Source organism: Mauremys reevesii, linkage group 6 (genome assembly GCF_016161935.1).
Source record: "Mauremys reevesii isolate NIE-2019 linkage group 6, ASM1616193v1, whole genome shotgun sequence".
Classification (NCBI taxonomy): Eukaryota; Metazoa; Chordata; order Testudines; family Geoemydidae; genus Mauremys; species Mauremys reevesii.
Window position 1 is genome coordinate 126,152,184 of NC_052628.1, and position 23,764 is coordinate 126,175,947.

Consider the following 23,764-nt stretch of genomic DNA (forward strand, 5'->3'; position numbering starts at 1 on the left):
GGGGACACTGCGATGGGGTGGAACAGGGGCAGAGTTTATGCTTTCAGGATTGCCTGCTGCAGGAGTGCGGACGAGATAGGTGCTGTGCATGGTGTTGTTCACAGACACAGACTAGACTGTGTTCATTGTTCGCAAAAATGTATCTTTGCAAGGAATTCACTCCCTTTCTCCCATCACACAGCTTTGACTGTCTCCAGACCTGCCACAGCATCCCCCTCACAGAGGCTGGCAAAGATTAGGCGGCGAAAGAGAAAGACATGGGACGAGATGATCGCTGAAGTTATGGGGTGCTCCCGAGCCGAGGCGGACCAGCAGAGCCAATGGAGGGAGACCCTCTCTCTGTACCAGCGCTCACACAACGAACGGGAGGAGAGATGGCGTGAAGAAGACAAGCAGGCGACTCAAATGCTGCTTGGACTAATGAGGGAGCAAACGAACACGCTCCGGCGCCTTGTGGATGTTCTGCAGGACCGCAGCCAGGAGGACAGAGCCCCCCCCGCAGTGTATCTGCAACCGCCCTCCCCCGCCACAAAGTCTCATACCTCCCGTCACCCAAAGTAACCAGAAGGAGTGGGGCCAGGGGCCGTGAAAACAGTCACTGCACCCCAGCAGAGTGCTCAAGTACCCAAAAGCTCTCATACCCTAATTTTTGAGAATTCCTTCCCTTCCTGACTCACCCAGGCCCCAATCCCAGTTTCATCCCCTGACTGTCTGGTTAATTATTAAAAATACTTTGCTGTTAATTACTGTTTCCGTCATGCTTTTTTACACAACGCTGTGTTTGAAGGGTGGGGTGGGGGGGTGGGGAAGGGGGTAGGGTATTGCATAGGACAGTCACCTTTAGCAGGGTACAGAGACGGGGGCAGGATCAGCAGCAGGTCACACACACAGTGCAGTCAGTAGGCACCCTGGGAGGTCTGGGAGGTGGTTTGCAGGTTCTGTGTGGGTGGGGGGGTACGTGACTTTGTAGCAGGGGAGGGGGGTTACAGATCTCATGCAATGGTCCCTGTCCTGGACCACAGAGCCACGCAGCAGAGGAATCTGTATCCGTCCTCCCCCGCCGCAAGGCCACATAGCCCCCGCACACAGAGTCCCAAAAAGGAGGGATGGCAGATTCCGTTGAAACAACCAGTCCGGCACTGCGGACCGCTCTGGGAGCAGGAGCCTGTCATTCCTCGAGTTTAGAGGCGGTCTTTACATCACCGCACACCCTATCCAGCACAGTCTGTGTCCCAGTTTCAACCCTTTAACGCAAAGTCATCAATAAAGAAACCTTTGTAAAGTCACAGTGGAACATGTGTTTTATTTTTAAACATGTGTTGGAAGTGGGGGAAGCGGGGTGGACGGGGTATGTAACTGCAGATGCTAGTCAACAGTAACTTGGTAAAGAAACAGGGGCAGGTTCAGCTTCTCTGTAAAGAAACTGAACAGTCACAGGTCACGCTGCTCGCTGCTCGCTGGTACTTGAAGAGTTCCTTGTTGCTGTGCAAGGCGCCTGCACAGAGCTTCACGAGCCAGGGCATTAGCGGGTAGGCTGGGTCCCCGAGGATCACTATAGGCATCTCCACATCCCCAAGAGTTATTTTGTGGTCCGGGAAGAAACTACCTTCCTGCAGGTGTCTAAACAGACCAGAGTTCCTGAAAACACGCGCGTCATGAACCTTGCCCGGCCACCCGACGTTGATGTTGGTAAAACGTCCCCCATGGTCCACCAGTGCTCGCAGCACCATTGAAAAGTAGCCCGATTTCTCAGCAGCTGACTGTGGAAGAGGTGGACAATAAGGTGCGAGGAGTTGACAACGGCCATAACTGCAGCGGGCTCCATGCTCGCAGTGCTGTGGTGCCCGCGCTGTCACTGAGCAGAAAAGTGCACGAACAGATTGCCCGCAGGCGCTTTCAGGGAGGGAGGGCGTGATTGACGGTTCAATGATGACAGTTACCCAAAACCACCCTCGACACATTTTTTCCCCAGCATGCATTGGGGGGAAATCCCAGAATTCCAATGGGCAGCGGGGAGTGCGAGAACTGTGGGATAGCTTCCCACAGTGCACCGCTTCCAAAGTCGATGCTGGCCCCGTTACTGTGGACTCACACAGTCGAATTAGTGTATTTAGTGTGGATACACAAATTCGACTTCATAAGGTCGATTCCACAAATTCGACTTAAGTTGATTCGAAATAATCTCGTAGTGTAGACATACCCTCTGTTTGAAGTCTTTGTCTTCCCATCATTATTGTTGCCTTCAGTTTAGGTTGGGGAGGAGAGCAGTTATCTCATGATGTCACTGTCCCTTATTTTATACACTCAATTCATGTCCCAGGAAAGATACTGGCCCAGACATGTCCTGATGGGTCTAGCTGAGTCATAGAGTTGAGCAATCCCCATTGTGTGGTGCTTGTGCAACTGTCTTTTACAGAACTGTAAATCTGTTCTTTACAATTCCCCTGCTGGTCAATGGCTCGTGATGGTTGCATGCTGCCCGTTTGAGTGTGGGTCACCTCATAAGAACATAAGAACATAAGAACGGCCGTACCGGCTCAGACCAAAGATCCATCTAGCCCAGTATCTGTCTACCGACAGTGGCCAACGCCAGGTGCCCCAGAGGGAGTGAACCTAACAGGCAATGATCAAGTGATCTCTCTCCTGCCATCCATCTCCATCCTCTGACGAACAGAGGCTAGGGACACCATTCTTACCCATCCTAGCTAATAGCCATTTATGGACTTAGCCACCATGAATTGATCCAGTCCCCTTTTAAACATTGTTATAGTCCTAGCCTTCACAACCTCCTCAGGTAAGGAGTTCCACAAGTTGACTGTGCGCTGCGTGAAGAAGAACTTCCTTTTATTTGTTTTAAACTTGCTGCCTATTGATTTCATTTGGTGACCCCTAGTTCTTGTATTATGGGAATAAGTAAATAACTTTTCCTTATCCACTTTCTCAACATCACTCATGATTTTATATACCTCTATCATATCCCCCCTTAGTCTTCTCTTTTCCAAGCTGAAGAGTCCTAGCCTCTTTAATCTTTCCTCGTATGGGACCCTCTCTAACCCCCTAATCATTTTAGTTGCCCTTTTCTGAACCTTTTCTAGTGCTAGAATATCTTTTTTGAGGTGAGGAGACCACATCTGTACACAGTATTCGAGATGTGGGCGTCCCATGGATTTATATAAGGGCAATAATATATTCTCAGTCTTATTCTCTATCCCCTTTTTAATGATTCCTAACATCCTGTTAGCTTTTTAGACCGCCTCTGCACACTGCGTGGACATCTTCAGAGAACTATCCACGATGACGCCAAGATCTTTTTCCTGACTCATTGTAGCTAAATTAGCCCCCATCATGTTGTATGTATAGTTGGGGTTATTTTTTCCAATGTGCATTACTTTACACTTATCCACATTAAATTTCATTTGCCATTTTGTTGCCCAATCACTTAGTTTTGTGAGATCTTTTTGAAGTTCTTCACAATCTGCTTTGGTCTTAACTATCTTGAGTAGTTTAGTATCATCTGCAAACTTTGCCACCTCACTGTTTACCCCTTTCTCCAGATCATTTATGAATAAATTGAATAGGATTGGTCCTAGGTCTGACCCTTGGGGAACACCACTAGTTACCCCTCTCCATTCTGAGAATTTACCATTAATTCCTACCCTTTGTTGCCTGTCCTTTAACCAGTTTTCAATCCATGAAAGGACCTTCCCTTTTATCCCATGACAGCTTAATTTATGTAAGAGCCTTTGGTGAGGGACCCTGTCAAAGGCTTTCTGGAAATCTAAGTACACTACGTCCACCGGATCCCCCTTGTCCACATGTTTGTTGACTCTAATAGATTAGTAAGACATGATTTCCCTTTACAGAAACCATGTTGACTATTGCTCAACAGTTTATGTTTTTCTATGTGTCTGACAATTTTATTCTTAACTATTGTTTCGACTAATTTGCCTGGTACCGACGTTAGACTTACCGGTCTGTAATTGCCAGGATCACCTCTAGAGCCCTTTTAAAATATTGGCGTTACATTAGCTAACTTCCAGTCATTGGGTACCGAAGCCGATTTAAAGGACAGGTTACAAACCTTAGTTAATAGTTCCGCAACTTCACATTTGAGTTCTTTCAGAACTCTTGGGTGAATGCCATCTGGTCCCGGTGACTTGTTAATGTTGAGTTTATCAATTAATTCCAAGACCTCCTCTAGTGACACTTCAATCTGTGACAGTTCCTCAGATTTGTCACCTACAAAAGCCAGCTCAGGTTTGGGAATCTCCCTAACATCCTCAGCCGTGAAGACTGAAGCAAAGAATCCATTTAGTTTCTCCGCAATGACTTTATCGTCTTTAAGCGCTCCTTTTGTATTTCGATCGTCAAGGGGCCCCACTGGTTGTTTAGCAGGCTTCCTGCTTCTGATGTACTTAAAAAACATTTTGTTATTACCTTTGGAGTTTTTGGCTAGCCGTTCTTCAAACTCCTCTTTGGCTTTTCTTATTACACTCTTGCACTTAAGTTGGCAGTGTTTGTGCTCCTTTCTATTTGCCTCACTAGGATTTGACTTCCACTTTTTAAAGGAAGTCTTTTTATCTCTCACTGCTTCTTTTACATGGTTGTTAAGCCACGGTGGCTCTTTTTTAGTTCTTTTACTGTTTTTCTTAATTTGGGGTATACATTGAAGTTGGGCCTCTGTTATGGTGTCTTTAAAAAGGGCCCATGCAACTTCCAGAGATTTCATTTTAGTCACTGTACCTTTTAACTTTTGTCTAACTAACCCCCTCATTTTTGTATAGTTCCCCCTTTTGAAATTAAATGCCACAGTGTTGGGCAGTTGAGGTGTTCTTCCCACCACAGGGATGTTGAATGCTATTGTATTATGGTCACTATTTGCAAGCGGTCCTGCTATAATTACCTCTTGGACCAGCTCCTGCGCTCCACTCAGGATTAAATCTAGAGTTGCCTCTCCCCTTGTGGGTTCCCGTACCAGCTGCTCCATGAAGCAGTCATTTAAAGTATTGAGAAATTTTATCTCTGCATTTCGTCCTGAAGTGAAATGTTCCCAGTCAATATGAGGATAATTGAAATCTCCCACTATTATTGGGTTCTTAATTTTGATAGCCTCTCTAATTTCCCTTAGCATTTCATCATCACTATTACTGTCCTGGTCAGGTGGTCGATAATAGATCCCTAATGTTATATCTTTACTAGAGCATGAAATTTCTATCCATAGAGATTCTATGGAACATGTGGATTCGCTTAAGATTTTTACTTCATTTGAATCTACACTTTCTTTCACATATAGTGCCACTCCTCCCCCTGCACGACCTGTTCTGTCCTTCCAATATATTTTGTACCCCGGAATGATTGTGTCCCATTGATTGCTCTCAGTCCACCAGGTTTCTGTGATACCTATTATATCTATATCCTCCTTTATCACAAGGCACTCTAGTTCACCCATCTTATTATTTAGACTTCTGGCATTTGTGTACAAGCACTTTAAAAACTTGTCCCTGTTTATTAGCCTGCCTTTTTCTGATGTGCCAGATTCTTTTTTATGTGACTTTATCATCTGATCTGGCCCTTACATTATACTCTTCAATCCTCTGCTCCTGACTATAACCTGGAGATTCTCTATCATCAGACTCTCCCCTAAGAAAAGTCTGTGTCCGATCCACACGCTCCTCTGCAGCAGTCGGCTTTCCCCCATCTCCTAGTTTAAAAACTGCTCTACAACCTTTTTAAGGTTTAGTGCCAGCAGTCTGGTTCCACTTTGGTTTAGGTGGAGCCCATCTCTCCTGTATAGGCTCCTCCCATCCCAGAAGTTTCCCCAGTTCCTAATGAACGTGAACCCCTCCTTTCTACACCATCATCTCATCCACGCATTGAGACTCTGAAGCTCCGCCTGCCTACCTGGCCCTGCGCGTGGAACTGGGAGCATTTCTGAGAATGCCACCATAGAGGTCCTGGATTTCAGTCTCTTCCCTAGCAGCCTAAATTTGGCTTCCAGGACATCTCTCCTACCCTTCCCTATGTCATTGGTATCTACATGTACCACAACCACCGGCTCCTCCCCAGCACTACACATAAGTCTGTCTAGATGCCTCGAGAGATCCGCAACCTTCGCACCAGGCAGGCAAGTCACCATACGGTTCTCCTGGTCATCACAAACCCAGCTATCTATGTTTCTAATGATCGAATCTCCCATTACTAACACCTGCCTTTTCCTAGAAACTGGAGTTCCCTCCCCCGGAGAGGCAACCTCAGTGCGAGAGGCAACCCCTGCACCATCTGGAAGGAGGGTCCCAGCTACGGGAAGGTTTCCCTCTGCTCCCATTGACTGCTCTGCTTCCCTGGGCCATTCTTCCTCTTCAACAGCACAGGGGCTGTCTGAGCGGAGGTGGGACAATTCTACAGTGTCCCGGAAAGCCTCATCAACATACCTCTCTGCCTCTCTCAGCTCCTCCAGTTCCGCCACCCTGGCCTCCAAAGCCCGTACATGGTCTCTGAGGGCCAGGAGCTCCTTGCACCGACTGCACACATACGTCACCCACCCACAGGGCAGGTAATCATACATGCAACACTCAGTGCAATAAACTGGATAGCCCCCACTCTGCTGCTGAGCTTCTGCCTGCATTGTCTCCTAGTTAATGGAAGGGTGGTTTACAGAAAGGGGTTTTGAAATGTGGTTCGGTTTATAGGTTTTAGGGAGACTACAGGGAAGGGGTTTAGGGCTGGCGAGGGACTCCCACTCCCTTCCCACTCCCCTTCTAAACTCCCTTGCAAAACTCCCTGTTAGCAGCCCCTGGTCACTTGTGCGCGGCTTTATAAAGCCCTGGCCTGAGTGAATGCCCCGCCCACTGATTAAGGCTCAGCCAATTACCAGAGGCTTCGAGCTTTCAAACCTGCCTCCAACTGCCAGCCAGAGCACACGGTCCTTCAAACAACCAAACAAACAAACAGACTGACAAACACAAGCTCAGCACACAGCAAGTAACCCCCAAACACAAACAAACACACACTACAGACAGTCACTTACCCCACAGATGCTCTATTTGCTCCTCCTTCACCTGGAGAACTCCCTTGCGAAACTCCCTGTTAGCAGCCCCTGGTCGCTCCCCCTTTGTTGCCACTGGAGAACTGGCAGCGGATGACTCCCAGACTCAAGGTAGATGGTGACCAAATACCTTAGTGGCCTTGGTGAATCCCAAAATGTCAGAGGTTTTGCACAATTGTATCAGAGGTGCTGTCTACACAGATGTTTCAGACTCTCAAGGAGAGTCTTGTGAACTTCAGTTTCAGACAGTATCTCTTGGATTCACTGGGAAGCCTTAGCTGTCTAGAGGTTTATAGATTAGCAGCACACTCCAGTGATTCTCATCTCCGATTTCTGATTAAAGAGATGCCCTAAAATGATTCTGATTCAAGTGAGATTTTGCTGCACTTGAACTCAGAAAAAATTAGTAGAATAGCTACTCCATCTCCTGACCTATCCTCCTTCAATCTGTGGCAGCATCTTCAGTCTGGATTTACTGCTACCACCGTGTCAGCAGTACTTTAATGAAGCAGATGTCTGTCTCAGATTAAGGTGGTGCTGGAAGATAATTTCAGAGCCCATTTGCAAAAAGAATTGGTTAAAGAAACTTCGTGGAAAGTGAAACTGAGGCCTTCAAAACTACATTTTCACCTAGTAACTTTTCACCTATATAGCTAGCTTTAACAGATTGGTAAAATGAAAGTAATAGCTGTGTAACAGGGATGTTAAGATTAACTTGTGTGCATACACTGCTTTGAGATCCTGCACAGATTCATAGAGTTTAAGGCCAGAAGAGACCATTAGATCATCTAGTCTGACCTCCTAAACATCACAGGCCATTAAATTTCACCCATTTACCCTATAGTGAGCCCAGTAACTTGTGCCTGACTAAGGTATATCTTCCGGAAGGGCACCCAGTCTTGATTTGAAGACATCAAGAGATGGAGAATCCACCACTGCCCTTGGTAGTTTGTTCTCGTGGTTAATTACCCTCTCTGTTAGAACACTGTGCCTTATTTCTAATTTGAATTTGTCTGGCTTCAGCTTTCAGCTACTGGTTCTTGTTCTGCCGCTCTTTTCTAGATTAAAGAGCCCTGTAGTACATGGTATTTTCTCCCCATGAAGGTACTTATATACTGTAATCAAGTCATATCTCAATCTTATTTCCGATGAGCAAAATAGATAGAAGCAGCAAAGAATCCTGTGGCACCTTATTCTTTGCTGCTTCTACAGAACCAGACTAACACGGCTACCCCTCTGAAAATAGATAGAGTTCCTTAAGTTTGTTCGACATTTTCTCCAGCCCTCAGTTCGCTTTGTGGCTTCTCTGTACTCTCTCCAATTTTGCAATATACTATGACCCCTGCATTCTTTTCAAAGTCACTGACGTCCAAGATACAGTCCCTCTTCTATAGGTATGGCCTGCATTCCTTCGTCCTAGATATATATCCTGGCATTTGTCTGTATTAAAACAAATTATGTTTGAATGGGCCCAGCTTACCAAGTGATCCAGATCAATCTGTATGACTATCCTGGCCTCCTTATTATTTACCACTTAGTCAATCTTCGTTTACCTACAAATTTTATCAGCAGTGATTTTATATTTACTTCTAGATCACCGATTCAAAGTTTGAATAGCCTCACATCTAGAACAGATGCAGAACCTCACAAGAAACACTCCCATTCACAGACTCCTCTTTGACAACTACTTTGAGATCTGCCAGTTAGCCAGTTTTTAATCTACATAATGTATGCTCTATTGATACTGTATAATACTAACATTGAATCAGAATATCATGCAGCACTACGGCAAATGTCTGATAAAAAACCCACTACATTTATTATATCCACAAAGTTACCTTTATCAACCAAACTTGTAATCTCAAAGAATAAAACCGGGTTTGTTTGACAAGACTTATTTTCCATAAAACCACATTGACTAGCACTAATTATACTCCTATCCTTTAACTGTTCACTGATTCCTGTATCAGCTTTTCCATTATTTTCCCCAGGAGTGATGTCAGGGTAATCAACCTGGGACACCCTGGAACATCCTGCTTCCCCTTTTTGAACACTGGCACATTAGTACTCTTCCAGTCTTCTGTAATTTTCTTGCTATTCCAAGATTTATTAAGAATTAACACCATCAAGTCAAGGATCTCCTCATCCAATTCTTTTAGGACTTGTAGGTGCAAGTTATCGGGGCCTGCTGATTTTAAAATATTTATCCCTAGCAGATGTTGTCTAATGTCATTCTCAGTTACTAACAGACTGGAAAATACTTCATCATCCTAATGTGATACAAGTATATCACAAAAAGAGAACAGAAATATTTATTGAACACATCTCTCCCCCCCCCCCAATATACTTCAACTCTTTATTATCCTTAGTCCTGCCAGCTTTGGATTTTTCTCTGGTGTTTTTAGCTTCCTTGAGACACTTCAGAACTTCTATTTTATAATCAGTGCTATTTCCCCCTTCTCCATTTGGTATATATTCCTTTTTTTATTTGTAACTATTGCTTTCACTTAACACTGAACCCATTTGGACTTTTAGCCAAAGTTGTCTTCTTTCTTGATTATGGACTTGTGGCTTTTTGGCTATCTAATAAACAAATTCTTGAATGCAAAGCTATGCAAATGTAGAGTATTATTTATTTTACTCTTTTAAATTTATTTTTTCTTAATCAGCAAAGAGTACTTACCACAAGCAACCTTAGCATCTGGATCAACTCTGATATGGGCATCAAGGACAGCATCGCTGATCTGATCACACATTTTATCTAGACAAAAAGTAATATATTATTTAGTTGTTCCTTGTAATAAATATTTTTAAAACATAATACAAACATGATCTCCAGAAGTATGGCATGTACTAAGACCATCAGGCAGGCACCGTAAAGGAGAGGCACAAACAGAATTTCCTTCCCAATGGAAATTAGAGTTCTAGTTTTTAAGTACCTGCCTAGATACAAGTTTGGCAACCAAATATACAGAAATTGATTTATGCTTTTACTTTTTCCTCCCGCTCCAATCCACAACAGCAGACACATCCCTGCCATCTCTCAGTACCTTAGGCCCCCCAAGTTATAATGAGTCACCAGGAGGGGAAATAGCCTTGTGTTAAAATGGTCTGAAAACTTAGTTTCAGGGGAAAACGCCACAACCACTGAAAAAGGTATTGAATCAAATGGCAGCTAAGCTTTGGGACAAGGACTATATTTTACTTTGTAGTGTCTAATACTCTAGGATGTCCAATGCTTACTGGAGACTAACTTTTAGGCATTATCACTGTACAAATAACCTGGACAAAAAGGTGAGCTGTAACTAGATCAGAACTAGAAGAAAACGTTAAAAAAAATACTATACTCGATTGTTTATAAATATGTAATTTATTAGAGCAGTGCATTGAGCATATGGAAAGACAGATTAGATCCAAAAATCTGTACTGTGTGTCAGCAGATCCAATTAAGTTTGTTGAAAATTTTATTTTCAAACTTCCATTTAATGTGAAAAACAATTCTTCTCTTTTCAGAGCGCTTCTAAGGCAAGCAAATGTGGAATTTGAAAAGAAGATAAACAAGCTGTGATGTGATCATAACCAGGTTTTGAGGTAAGCAGGACTTAATATTCATAAGATAACATTATTTTCTTCCTGTCTTCATCTGCAAACAGGGCAGGGATTTAAGGAAATTAATTGCAACCAGGGTTTACGTGTCCCTAATATTTGGAGCAAAGCTAACACCTATGCACAGCAACAGTATTTTTTTCTGTGACAGTAAAGCAGTGACTTAAGATTCAGAGGGTGAGCCCAACTGCACCAGAGACTGAGGCCTGGTCTACACTACGTGTTTATACCGAATTTAGCAGCGTTAAACTGATTTAACCCTGCACCCGCCCACACAATGAAGCCCTTTATATCGATATAAAGGGCTCTTAAAACCAATTTCTGTACTCCTCCCCGAAGAGGAGCTACCCACAGTGCAACGCTCCGGAAATTGACGCTAGCCTCGGTACATGGACGCACACCACCGAATTAATGTGCTTAGTGTGGCCGTGTGCACTCGACTTTATACAATCTGTTTTTAAAAAACGGTTTCTGTAAAATCGGAATAATCCTGTAGTGTAGACATACCCTGAAAGTCAGGAAGCATCTGAACTGAGTACACCTCTACCCCGATATAACGCAACCCGATATAACACAAATTCGGATATAACGCAGTAAAGCAGCGCTCCGGGGGGGCAGGGCTGCGCGCTCCGGCAGATCAAAGCAAGTTCAATATAACGCAGTTTCACCTTATAACGCGGTTTCACCTATAACACGGTAAGATTTTTTGGCTCCCAAGGACAGCGTTATATCGGGGTAGAGGTGTACCATGCAAACAAAGAAGTATGTATTTATGCTGAAAAAATCTCAACTTGACATTTTAATGTTACTTCTGGTTTTATCTGAATTACTAGAAACATAGGGCCAGATTTTTTAAAGGTATTTAGGTGTCTAAGCACGCAGATAGATGAGCAGTGTGGTTTCTCTAAAGCACCTAGGCACCCAAAGTCTATTGATGCTTCTGAAAAATCTCATTAGGAACCTACCTGCACCTTTAAGCATCTAAATCTCTTTAAAAATCTGGGCCTAATGCTTATCACCATTACTCAAGTTCAAATTAAGAACAGACCAAAATGAAAAGGAAGGGCACCAAGAATTTGTGAGCCATATAAATATAGTGAAGCTTTGGTGTATAATTTTTAAGTCAGCACTCACAGGCTTGTTATGTTAGTGCATATGAGGTACAAGTACAATTCAGTTCAGTGAACAGTTCTATGGTTGAGTGTTCATATTCTGTAGCTGCAACAGGAAAGTGAATTTCAGTGCTAGTGTGTTTTGATCTTTTCATATTTGCTTTCCATGAATGATCTTGTGCTAACGCTTTAACAATGCAAATACTCATGAAAAATCAAGTAAGTGTGACTGACTATTGATCAAAGACTAATTATTTTCCTTTGCTAGTCAGTTGTAAAACTTACAGTTTTCTATTTCCTGCAAGGAAGTGCATGGGCATGGACTTCGGCACCTGTTCAGAGTCTTATTCAGCCTCCATGCTAGTGTACTTACTTGTAGGATCAGAACCTTTGTCAGTTACATAAGTCAATCAGCCAGGGTGAGCTGGCGGACAAGAGATAATCGCTAAGAAGTTAATGAAGATATGACCAAGTTTGAAAATGTTATCTGACATCAGTATGTGAAGGTGAAATTCACTCAGTGAATTATTTGCCTCTAATCTGAAGAGATGAAAGAATGTTTTCTAGCTAGCAGCAGACTTTGTTCTTTCAGGATGTTAGATATCCTAAGATGCATTCTACATTGCTATGGAATGAAACAAGACAGACAGCAAGGCCACCGAAAGCTCTGGGGGCCTCATGTTCTCCTCTCTTTATGCAGGAGGAGAAGAGCCAAGAGAGAAAGCAGACTATAGGGAGCAGTGTTTCATGGCTTTCTCCCCACTAGAAGTCTCCATAAACCACGTGCTTTTGTAGCTGTTCCCCCTACTTGCATGTACTGCACACTAAAAACAGCACCTGCCACATAAAGGTGCCACCCTCCGGTGGTTTCCAGGGCTCCCTTTTCCAGGCTAGAGCTCTGTGTGGCATTATTTTTTTAATCCTGCTCTCATCCTGCTCCGCAATACCCACTCCCACCTGATCCCGCATTGTTTCTTGCATTTTTATCCTGCTCCCATCTGTAAAACCCTTAGATCCCACAAATCCCACATGAGAGACAGATTCCCCCATGCTATTAAAAAAAATCAGTTAATATATTAATGGAATTCAGACAATTTTTACAACAAAAAGAATAAAACAAATCTTGCTTAAACCATGTAGAAAATACTTTAAACCCTGTTATAATAGACATCAAATCTCTTTCTAGCCCTCACTTAAACGTAAGTATTAAAAACCTTTACTACAAAAAAGGAACACTTGCTTTACATCGCTGAAATGCTATTTATGACAAACTGTTGAGAAATTTAGTGTTTTCCCACAAATTACTTCAGTCTTTTTTTTTCTTTTCGCTCACCCAATCCTGCCCACAACAAAGTACATTCTACCCTGCCTTACATTCTGTTACAAAAGGCAGCAGATATCGTTCATGGTATTATCACAACTTTAGCTTTGAGTTTTTTCATCCAAGCATTTAAAAATATAATGCTGCTTTACTCCCAATCTAAGAGACCAAGGCTCCTGTTAAAGACTCAGACTGCCTTGATAAACACTAGGAGCCTCTCTCCCATTAATGAGTCAAGCTCACTTAAGAAGGCTTCCAGATAAATGGGGGCGGGGAGCTGTGTGAAAAGCAGTTGAACTTAATAAACAGCAAGTACTGACAACATTTTGCCCTTCAACTGGAGCCCTACTAAGAGGTTAGGATTAGCCTATATGGCTCAAGGCAAGTACAGACTAGTTTTAAGGGGATCAGCATGAGGCATTCAGTCAGAGTGTCTGAAATACAGCTCCAATGGGCATTGCTGCTCATCACCAGTTCACTGAATAATTCAGAAGTCCTGGTGCACTGGACAATTGCTAAACTGAAATTCAGTAACTTCTAGTCTTCTAAGAACACCACATAGAAAATGCTTTTTTTCCCCTTGTAAGTCTTGAAAATGAGATTCTATTCAATTTTGATCAAACCTATATGAATTCTACTGAATGCTAAACAGAAAGAAGACAAACTTTTCCCAACCGAGCAAATTTGTTGTAAATGACTAAATATACACCGTGGCTGGTTCTTGTTTCTCTCTACTTGGTCAGAAAACCAAACCAGATCAAGTTGCAGATCATGTCCTTCCATGCATCTAGCTGATAAAAGGAAAGACTTGACATTTTTACTTACCAGAATGTCCTTCTGCAACAGACTCTGAGGTAAAGAGAAATATCTTCTCTTTTTTTGAAGTGTTGCTTGACATGCTGTAGTATCTTTAGAGTCTGTAGGCAAGGAAAAACTGCCGCAAACTAGATTTCAGAGGACACACAGAGAGAAAGTTGTGGGGAAAAGGTTAACTTATCTACGCAAACAGCTGATGTAATTGTTTCTGTGTGGTCACTAGTCAGAAGTTCAAAAGATTTAGATTGCTCCTAGAGGAAGATACAGAGAACTGCTGCTGACAACAAGGAGGGGATTTTCAGAAGCCTTTTGTGTTTGATGCACTCTTCTCCCATTGACTTCAATGGAAGTTTTAGCAATAACTTCAACAGAAACAGAGTTAGGCCGGTGCTGGGTGCTTTTGCACATCCCTACCCCAACTTTAGGTCCTATTCTTTCCTCTAAAATGGACACAAGTAATATTAAGTGAAACATTTGGAGATTGTAAAGAGGCAGCATGCAGATTTTTTGGTCATGTAAGCATGAGGGGAAAACAGACATTTCTCTTTGAGCAGTATAGTGTCCAAACGTATTTTGCTTCAATAATGAATTTTATAGAACAATATTCTGTATTTAGGAGGAAAAAAACCCAACCTTTTAAAATTATAAACCCAGTTTTATTCTTTTTCTAATAACGTACAGATGGTAAGTGATGACCCTCTTACCAGTATTGTATTTGAGTCACTGGCTGAGTGAGAAATGAGATGATTGAAAGGTGACAATATACTAGGTTATTTTGGGGTCACTGGGAAAGAGAACTGGCTGAGTATCAGCAATCCCTCAACAATGGGACTGTGACAAAGTGGAGATTTTCCCTTGTTATGTTGTATGTGAGCCTCTGTGAGTCTTACTGTTGAGCCTCTGTGAGTTTTACTGTTTTGCATGAATACTGTGTGTACCTCAGTTTCCCTGTGTGCTGCACCAATGCCTAGGTGGTTGGATAAAGGTGTGCGACTGTGGCTGAAACCCTTGGGGGCAGGTACGGCTGCTCCAGCTGCCTGCACATAGGCTATGGCCGGTGCCCTTTGTAACTTGAGACCCAGGAGAGGGATGCGACCAGGTGACACTTTGCCTGGGAAGCGAAACGAAGACTAGGAGGAGGAGCAACGGGGGTGTCTAAGGTCGGGTCACTGGAAGCTGGGAACTCTGCTTCGCGGGGACTGGAACGGGGAGTCCAGGGTGTCTGGCCTGGGATTCCCCCAAGATGGATTTGGCTGAAAGTCACTGATTTCTGGGCTAAATTCTGTTCTACGCTGTTTTCCTGTCAACTAATAAACCTTCTGTTTTATGCTGGTTGAGAGTCACTGCTGACTGCAGAGTTGGGGTGCAGGGCCCTCTGGCTTTCCCAGGGATTGTGCGGGGCACAATCCCAAGTGGATGCAGAGCACTGGGGGGGGAAGGTTTCGGAAAAGCCAGCTTTGCTGTTTATCCAAGAGTTCAGAGTATGGGCTGTACGGCTTGTGCTGAAGCCCACAGTCTGTAGCAAGTTCACGACTAGAAATCAGTGCCCCTCTGTCCGTTTCACCGCGGGCAGGCAGGTGGGGGTGGAGGGGTTCAAACACGGCTTGGATCAATGCTCTCCATCCTAGCTCAGGCTTTGGTTGGTTTCCTTCATTTCTCCCCCAGTCCTGGTAGCTTATTCTGGGAAGTTTCTCAGGGCAGGTCCATACTCACCGCGCGGGTCGACGCGGTGAGTTCGACTTCACGGAGTTCGAACTATCGCGTCTGATCTAGACGCAATAGTTGGAACTCCGGAAGCGCCGCAGTCGACTCCGGTACTCCACCACTGCAAACGGCGGTGGTGGAGTTGACGGGGGAGCCACGGAGTTCGACCCCGCCGCGTCTGGACGGGTGAGTAGTTCGAATTAGGGTACTTCGAATTCAGCTACGCTATTCCTGTAGCTGAATTTGCGTACCCTAATTCGAACCCCCTTTTTAGTGTGGACCAGGCCTCAGGCAGCAGGAATTCTCCATGGCCTTTCAGGAGAACTGGGAGTGCAAACCTGCTCGGGCCTCCATAATAGCCAGGTCCCTACCAAATTCAGGGCTCACTTTGACTAGTTTACAAACCCTCTGGCCTTGAAATTGACCGACGTCACCATCTCAGATGTTTCCACCTGATATTTCCTGGTATTGTAACCATGGGGGTCCCGACCAAACTGGGAGAATGGGGGAGTTCAGAGGCTGTTGTGGGGGGGTCACAGCTTTGCCACCCTCACTTGTGTGCTGCCTTCAGACCTGGGCTCCAAGGGCAGCAGCCAGCAACCTTTCTCACGCTAGAGGAGGTTCCCAGATGTGCAGGTGGGTCCCTGCTGCTGGCAGCACCTCAGCTCCTACCTACTACTTGAGAGCACCTCGGCTCCTACCATTTTCGGGGCATCCAGAGAAATGGACCCCTGAGCCCCAGAAGGACCTGCAAGGGAAGCCCCGAGCCCCTGCTGCAGAGGCCGGGCAGAAGCCCTGAGCCCAGGCACCCAGAGCGCCAGCAGGAGTGGGGAGGGGCATGAAAGTCCTGAGCCCAGTGCCCCAGCACTGGCTGCAGCCACAGGGGGCCAGAAGCTCTGAGTCCGGGCACCCAGAGACGTGACTGGAGCAGAAGCCGCCAAGGCCAAAGCCCTGAGCCCAACGCCGGGCTGATGCAGCGCACTCACTTATGCTTTGCCTCTGCAGGTGCGTCTGATATCCCCACGGAGAGGAAGTCCTGTCACCAGCCAGGCAGAGAAACAGCTAGGAGGCCCCTACTGGATTCTCCTGTCTGGGGGGTCCAGCAGGATGGGGAGATTGCATTTCATGGGGCAGGGCTAATTTGATCTAGCCAAAAAAGGCACTACAAGAACCAACAGCTGCCAGCTGAAGCCAGAGAAATTCAAATGAGACGTAGGCACACATTTTTGACAGTGAGGGAGACTAGCCACTGGAACAAATTACCCAGGGGAGAGGTGGAGTCTCTGTTTCCAGGTGTCCTACCATCATAACTGGTTGGGAAGGTGCCTTTTAGTGAATTACAAGCAATTGGGCTTCATATGGTGCAAAGTGTGTGAAATTTCATAGCCTGTGAAATAGAGGCCAGATTAGGAGATTGAATTGTTTCATAACTTCTAGGAAAAGCTCAGTGTGGGGTGTGGAACAGACTCTGCTGTTTTACTGGGTGGCCTGCTTGCTCCCCAGAATCAATAATGAGCAAGTGGGGTGATCTGGGCTGCAGCTTAAACATCCAGCTGGGCTGGCCAGGGGCAGACATCAGGCCTGCCAGGGAAAGGTGGGTGTGGCAGTGACTTCACAAAGGCCTTTGGCAGGAACTCAGCCTATTGGGCAAAGATGATGAGGCGTCTGTGACCTCACAGAGCTCCCTTGCCAACAGCTAGGCAGGACAGGGATGCGGGGCAGGGAGAACCTCAGAGAGCCCTGTAGCCTTGCTGCAGCAAGCCTCCAGCTCGCGGTCTCTCGCTGAGGACCAAGAGACATTGGTGTAGAGGAGATTCTGTGCGTGTGTTTTTCATATCTGTGTGGATTTGTTTCAAAGACATTGTCATCTCTGTAGAAGGTAAGAAAAAATATAGGCTCTAAGTACAGGATAGGGGACTCTATCCTAGCAGATTCAAAGGCATCACCACCCTCCTAGTGAAAAAGTTTTTACTAATATCCAAGCCTTCCACACTGCAACTTGAGATCATTGCTCCTTGTTCTGTCATCTGCCAGCTCTAAGATTTCATGACAATCAATCTTTCATTAGGAAAATAATTCAAAAATACAAATACAAAAAACTTTGAGTGAAATCAACCCATCCTGATCTTTAGTGTCTGGGAGTGTGGGCCTTGGGGGCCAGACTGAGACCCTCATGGGCTAGTAACACCCAGGAAGCCAGTAAAATAATTCCAGTTCTCTTAGCATCCAAGCCTCCCTAATCCAAGGAACACCTGAGAGCTGCAGGAGACAGAGGGGTGCTGAGAAGGTCTAACTCATGACTGAAAATACAGAGAGGTGTTATTGGCTTTGGTTGGGGGACAAGTAACAAATCCGTTGGGATTCTTACCCCAAACAACAATCGCCCATTGTCCTTTAGCACACGAGGGTTGTAACATGCCTGACTTGCGCAAATCTCTCTCCTGCTAGGGCTGAGAGAATTTTCTCCATCCCCCATGATACCGAGGGAAAGACAAAAGAAGTGACCTCTCTTTGGTCACACAGCAAGGTCATGCCAGAGCTAGAAAGAGAAGCATAAGAAAGAAGTTGTATCAAAATGTTTTTCATTTCAAACTAACAGATTTCTTAAACAAAGGCAATTTGATGTGTGGTTAGTGAAGTGAAATGATACATTCTTGTCTCCACGAGTTTCTAGATTGATGAACCAGTAGATCTATCCCCTAGTGTTCATCCCTAGATTGAGGGAGGAAAACAAGTTTGCCTGTTTTGTGAATTCCCAATGGCTTTCTTGAATTTCAACAAACTAGTCGATTGAGCTGAACAATTTGAATAAACTGAAAGGAAGACAATATTTTCTGCACCTTTCAAGGAAGCTACTGCTGCCCAAAGCTGGGTTAGCATTTCAGCTAACTTTGCTTCCGGGGCCTTAGCTATCACATCAGTGGTGCAACTGTCTAAAAAGCTTGGTAGTGAACATGTTCTACTGAATGTTATTTTTTCTCTTCTATTTAAATTATTTAAAAGATTGTCATAAATTTGGACCTTATCAGAGGTTGTCAATTTCCAATGTAATTATGACAGTGAGGGAGACTAGCCACTGGAACAAATTACCCAGGGGAGAGGGGGAGTCTCTGTTTCCTGGTGTCCTACCATCATAACTGGTTGGGAAGGTGCCTTTTAGTGAATTACAAGCAATTGGGCTCAATAGGGTGCTAAGAGTGTGAAATTTCATAGCCCGTGAAATAGAGGCCACATTAGGAGACTGAATTGTTTCACAACCGATGCCTCTATGAAAAGCTCAGTGTGGGGTGTGGAACAGACTCTGCTGTTTTACTGGGTAGCCTGCTTGCTCCCCAGAATCAATATTGAGCAAGTGGGGTGATCCGGGGTGCAGCTCAAACATCCAGCTGGGCTGGCCAGGGGCAGATGTCAGGCCTGCCAGGGAAAGGTGGGTGCGGCAGTGACTTCACAAAAGCTTTTGGCAGGAACTCAGCCCATTGAGCAAAGACAATTAGTTGGGAATTGGTCCTGCTTTGAGCAGGGGGTTGGACTAGATACCTCCTGAGGTCCCTTCCAACCCTGATAGTCTATGATTCTATGAGTGAGGCGTCTGTGACCTCACAGAGCTCCCTTGCCAACAGCCAGGCAGGACAGGGATGCGGGGCAGGGGGAACCTCGCAGAGCCCTGTAGCCTTGCTGCAGCAAGCCTCCATCTTCCCGTTACCAGATAAAGGTTATGAGCAGACAATGGCTGGAAGTTGAAGCTAGACCAATACACACTGGAAATAAGGCAAGGAGCATTTTTAACATCAGAGTTTGGAGCAATTCACTGAGCGTTGTGCTGGATTTTCCACAACTGGCCTATTTTAAAATCAAGCTTGGGTGTTTTACTAAAAATCTGCTCTAATTCCTATGGGAATTATTTTGAGGCACATTCTATGGCTGAAGTGAAAGAGAAAGTCAGACGACAGTGGTTTCCTCTGGGCTTGGAATTAACCTGTGACTCGCTGGGGGCGTTTGGAATGTGGCCATTTTGCTTCCCTCTTCCTCCTTCCCTCTTGTCCCTTCATCTCCACTGGAAAACGGGCCACCAGAAAAGCCTGATTTCCACCCTGTGCCCCTTCCATTAGTGCTGTAAGCTGAAGGGCATTGTGACTTGAGAGTGACTTCAGCCAGTCAGTGCTAACTCTCCACAGGTGATTTGCATAAGTCAGTAAAGGAGCCTGCAGGTTTCCGTGGGAGCGATGCCCAAGGCAGGGCTCAGGCTTCGGGTTTATGCTCAGGGTTCGTGGAGTCAGGGAGCGACAGGTGGCTGAGTTACCTCTGGTGTCACAATGTTACTGCTCAGGTTCCTCTGCCTGCTGCACCACCTGGGCAGTTACTGTCAAGGGGAAGGTTTTGTGGATTTGAAACTTAGAACCCAGGAAGCGCAGGAGAGGACTGGCTTAGAGAGTTTGGCAGTAAAATGTAGGTTTTGTGGCAATATCCTGTGCAATTGCTACTGGATCCGGGATGAAGACAGCATTCCTGCCCCTCCCACCACCTCTTAGCTGGGCCTATATAAAAGAGACTAGCTAGGGTTTTGCACACTTGTTTGTTTGAGACTGAGCAAATAAGGCCCAACAAATTACTGCTAGGATGAATTTTGCTGCCTCCTCTCCTTGACTAGAATACAAGCAGTTTCTGATTCTCTCAGATGAAGTAGTTCTTCTAAAATCAAGGGCAAGACCAATCAATGGCTTTTTCACAACCCAAACCCTCCCCGCAAAAAGAGATTTTTTTAATTTAAACTGGGTTTTTAAAATGTATATTGAAAGTTTTTTTTAAAACCTATCAAGTATAAAATTTGAAAAGATGACAAGTGATGTTAAGGCCTCTAGTTGCTCCAACCTCTTAAAGTAATTTAAATAAATACCTATATGAAGAAGTCCATGTTTGCTGCCAAGTGTCAGAGGAAGTGAAAGCACTGAACTGTTGGAAGTCATTGCCTAAGCACCTGGGGGTCCAGAAGTTATTGAAACACTCAGCCAGATTTTGGCAGCACTAGCCTCTTCTGCAGGTGCAGAAAGAATATTTTCTTCATTCCAGTTGATGCAGCTACTTCATTCAAATGTAAGAAACTGATTGGGAGTTGAAAAAGGATGAAGGCTTCTTTTCCTCTTGTAATATATGAATAAACGCTAGAGAAGAGATGTGAGCTACTACTTCTAAAATATGGAAGGACGTTATGAGCAGGAACAATCAGTTCAGTGCACGAACTAGAGATACTTCTTTACCTCAGTTTGTTTGAAATGAAAACAAATGGTTCAGTCAACCTTTTTGTTTGTATGTATCCTGCAAAACCAGCAAGTCAACATGTTTGAATGGATCCCTATTCCTAGCATCATAGAAGGCTAGGGCTGGAATAGACCTCAGGAGGTATCTAGTCCAACCCCCCTGCTCAAAGCAGGACCAACCCCAACTTCATCATCCCAGCCAGGGCTTTGTCAAGCTGACCTTTAAAAACTTGTAAGGATGGAGATTGCACCACCTCCCTAGGGAACCCATTCCAGGGCTTCACCACCCTCCTAGTGAACTAATATCCAAGCTAAGCCTTCCACAGTGCAACTTGAGACCATTGCTCTGTGTTCTGTCATCGGTCACCACTAAGAATGTCATGAGAATCAATCCCTCATTAGGAAAATAACTCAAAAATACAACTACAAAACATTTGGAATGAAATCAGTCCACCCTGACCTGTAGTGTCTGGGGGTGTGGGCCTCTGAGGCTAGACTGAGACCCTTATTGGCTAGAACCACCCAGTGAGCCAGTAACAATATCCAGTCCTGTTACCGTCCAAGCCACCGCAGTCCAAGGAACAGCTGAGGGCTGTGGGAGGCAGGGGTGCTGAGAAGGTCTAACTCATGACTGCCAACCCAGAGATGTGTTATTGGCTTTGGATGGGGGACAAGGAGCAAATCCGTCAGTCACTACAACAGGTCCCACTTGGAGCCAGGGAGACTGGGAATCGAGTCCTGCTGGCACTTCCCAGCTCTGGCTTTCTGGAGGAGGAGGAAGCTCCCCTAGCTGACCCTGAGGCACCTTCTGGGCCCAAATGGAGGTGGCCCCAGGTACAGCTATGGAGTGTCCCAGGAGCGTTCCGCCAGTGGCATTGTATTGTTTTCACAGCCAGTTTCAATCTCTGGTTTCTACCCCTTGCTCTGCGGGCAGGGCACTGTGCGGCACCCGTTGCAGGCCACCTGGGTGCAGGAGATCGAGGAGGGTGAAGGGAGGAGCAACCCTGAGCATCTGCCATCCAGCTCCATCCGATCTAGAGCAAGTAAGTGGACTTCTCCAGAGCCATCCCCAGTGTGGTGGGAGTATCCCACCACTAGGGCTCCCAGCCCGTCCCTTGTCAGGGTTTGTTCCCCAGGTTGAGCGTTCCTGTGCCCTGGGGTGGGATGTGTCGGGAGGAGAAATTGCCTCAGCAGAGGGGAGGTGGGCAGGGGAGCAGGCAGGCTCGTTAATGAGAGGCTGCTTTGAAGCCAGACTCATGGCTGCTCCCCACTCAGTTCCAGGATGGAGCGAATAAGGCAGATGCTCAGGAGGAAGGCCGGGCAGGTGGCTCCAGAGCCAGCAGCAAACATCAGCCAGCCTGCCCAGGAGGAGAGTGGCCCCTCTGTCCCCGCGGGCGGGGAAGAGGCGCGTGGCCAGGGGAAAGGGAGGAGCTGCGTCGCCTGCTGGAGGAGGCGGAAGACAGCAGCTCCCCTAGCTGAGGCACCTTCCCCTGAGGCACCTTCTGGGCAGAAATGGAGGTGGCCCTGGGTTCAGCTGTGGAGCAGAGAGCCAGGAGAGGGCAGGAGCCGGGGAAGGCAGCTCTGGGGCTTCCTTTGCAGGAAGCCAAGGAGCCAGGAGCTGCGCCCCAGGGCCCAGCAGGAGCCGCCAACCACCATGGCAACTGAGGAGCCCTGTGCCAGCCCCACCCTGGCCCCCGAGGAGCCTCCCGCCAGCCCCACCCTGGCACCTGTGGCACCTCCTCCCAGCCCAGAGCAGGAGTTGAGCGACTGCGGCGCGACAAACACCAGCAGCTCCGCATACTCCTGCGGGGCCAGCAGCTCCTCCGTGGGGTCTGGCAGCCCTGTGTTGCTAGGCTCCCTCTTTGGAGGTGAGGGGGACCCAGGGGAAAGGGAGGACGACTGGGGCGGTGCGGGACTAGTAACACCCTGAGCCCATCGGCTCACCAAGGCGCCGGGACTGACCCACGTGAGCCCCACTAACAACAGTGGGGGTGGCACAGCCACGCCCCATGGCAGGGGATGCTGGGTGGAGTCAGGGAGCTCCAGCCTCCCCTGATCATGTTGGGGGGGGCTGACTGCCACGGGGCCCTGAGGCTGATGGGGCTGAGGGCGTCTCTGGGAGGGGCAGGGTGGGGCCCTCGCTGCCATGGGGCTCCTTACAGAGAAAGGGGAAACATGGAGCCTTCTCTGTCCACTGCATCCCCCCAGCAGCAGAAGGGATTAAACTTTCTCCTTCCCTCCCTGGTGCAGACACCCCCAGTGCCCAGATGACGTGGCCTGAGGAGGAGGAGGAGCAGGAGGAATCATAGAATCATAGAATCTCAGGGTTGGAAGGGACTTCAGGAGGTCATCTAGTCCAACCCCCTGCTCAAAGCAGGACCAAACCCAACTAAATCATCCCAGCCAGGGCTTTGTCAAGCCTGACCTTAAAAACCTCTAAGGAAGGAGATTCCACCACCTCCCTAGGTAACCCATTCCAGTGCTTCACCACCCTACTAGTGAAAAAGTTTTTCCTAATATCCAACCTAAACCTCCCCCTCTGCAACTTGAGACCATTACTCCTTGTTCTGTCATCTTCTACCACTGAGAACAGTCTAGATCCATCCTCTTTGGAACCCCCTTTCAGGTAGTTGAAAGCAGCTATCAAATCCCCCCTCATTCTTCTCTTCTGCAGACTAAACAATCCCAGTTCTCTCAGCCTCTCCTCATAAGTCATGTGCTCCAGCCCCCTAATCATTTTTGTTGCCCTCCGCTGGACTCTCTCCAATTTATCCACAGGAGGAGGAAGAGGAAGAAGAGGAGGAGGAGGAGGAGGATTTGTCCCCCATCACGGTGATCCAGCAGCACCTCCAGGGCAGAGCTGAGGTACAAAAATCCCCCAGCTGCGCTGCCACCGAGTCTGTCC

The 23,764-nt window shown here is 46.3% G+C and overlaps 1 long non-coding RNA gene and 1 pseudogene across 3 annotated transcripts; one reads left to right on the forward strand and one right to left on the reverse strand.

Annotated features, from left to right (window-relative positions):
* Positions 1 to 14,039, reverse strand: part of LOC120408141 — a 40,627-nt pseudogene extending 26,588 nt beyond the window's left edge.
* A 3,321-nt stretch (positions 14,040 to 17,360) lies between these two features.
* Positions 17,361 to 23,668, forward strand: LOC120408691. 3 transcript variants are annotated; one of them, XR_005600884.1, is made up of 3 exons: positions 17,361 to 17,483; positions 21,752 to 21,902; positions 23,638 to 23,668. It is a non-coding gene; the product is annotated as an uncharacterized LOC120408691 (long non-coding RNA). The 3 variants fall into 3 exon arrangements; XR_005600885.1 differs by lacking the exon at positions 23,638 to 23,668 and adding an exon at positions 23,110 to 23,158; XR_005600883.1 differs by lacking the exon at positions 23,638 to 23,668 and adding an exon at positions 22,135 to 22,179.
* The last annotated feature ends 96 nt before the right edge of the window (positions 23,669 to 23,764 follow it).